This window comes from Blennius ocellaris (genome assembly GCF_963422515.1).
Source record: "Blennius ocellaris genome assembly, chromosome: 13".
Classification (NCBI taxonomy): Eukaryota; Metazoa; Chordata; class Actinopteri; order Blenniiformes; family Blenniidae; genus Blennius; species Blennius ocellaris.
In genome coordinates this window covers 11186577-11188016 of record NC_137662.1, presented here as the reverse complement: position 1 = coordinate 11188016, position 1440 = coordinate 11186577, and positions in this window count along the sequence as shown.

Below are 1440 nucleotides of genomic sequence, written 5' to 3'. Positions count from 1 at the left end.
GTGCGTGCAGTGCAGTCCATAGTCAGTAATCAGTTCATAAATGTCCTTCTTGCAGTGATACACCCGGCCACAGTTGGCCTTTGACATTGAAAGGATACTGGTGTAATAATATCTTACAGCAATCTGTCAGGGTGCTTTTCTCACAAAATCATTGAATTACGGCTGTTAATCGGATTCTAACCAATATTCACCTTGCTATTGAGTTTCACCATACATTTGTAATTGAGAATTGGAAATGGAAGTGAAAAGACAGTCAAATACACACACATTCGTAAGTGCAGTCTCACTTACCCTAATATGCATTGCCCATAGACTTTGGGAGTAAACCCATAAAGAAATGCTCCCAAGATTGATGTCTTATGGGGGTGATCTTGCTGCAAAGTGAAAGTGCGAACCACTACACCACCGTCCATCCATCCACCTTCTAATTATGCTTTTTCCAACTGAGTTTTCTGAGATGCTGGACCCAATCACGCACACACTTACAGATAATTAAAAAAGACAAATTATTCAACTCAAATGCATGTTTTTGTATAAAACTCATGCATGTACATGGTAAATATGCAGTGCCTCCATGGCCCCTAAGATTAAAATCAAACCAGAGCGGTGATGTGAAAGTGCTAACCACTATACCACCATGTGGCCCGCATTGACTTCCAAGTTGTTTTAAACATGAGACTTTCCCAGGTCTGCTGATATCTATGTTCCCCATTTGCTGCACTTCAAATTATTTGAATTCCGACAACCAAAAGAGAAAACTACTTTTGATTAGGGGAAAATATGCTGGTTTCAAAACTGGAATTTAATGCCCGTCATCCAAGGTTTGCCTGACATGCCATAGATTTGCAAAACGCCCTTGATTGTCCACTGGCCTTGATGCAAGTTAATTTTGCAGTCCAGATGATTTAGTATGTTACCTAATGGCTCAAATGCAGAGAAGGGCAAACCTCGGTCTGTCCACCTTTTAAGCTGACATAAATCTTTACGAGGTAATATCATAGGAGAAATTGTGGCGAGAGAAGCACGCCACTAATGTGAGATGTTAGAAAGATAAAAAATCTGCGAGAGGGCGGGGAGGGGGGGATGTGAAGTGGACCGTGTCTGAAAACATAACTCATTTATGTTTAGGTTTGTGGTTGTGATGACTTATGAGTATCAATATGACTTCAGGTCACACTTTATTTCCACTTTTATTTTCCACCATGCTGGAGCTGCCAGAGAGAGAGAGAGAGAGAGAGAGAGAGAGAGAGAGAGAGAGAGAGAGAGAGAGAGAGAGAGAGAGAGAGAGAGAGAGAGAGAGAGAGAGAGAGAGAGAGAGGGGGGGGCGGGCTCTGGGGCTCAGCTCATGAATATGGAGGCCCGGGGTTCCGCAGACACTCCCTCATTGCTCAACTCCAGCAGCTCCGGCCCGGACCAGCAGTCAGTCAGTCAGTCAGTCAG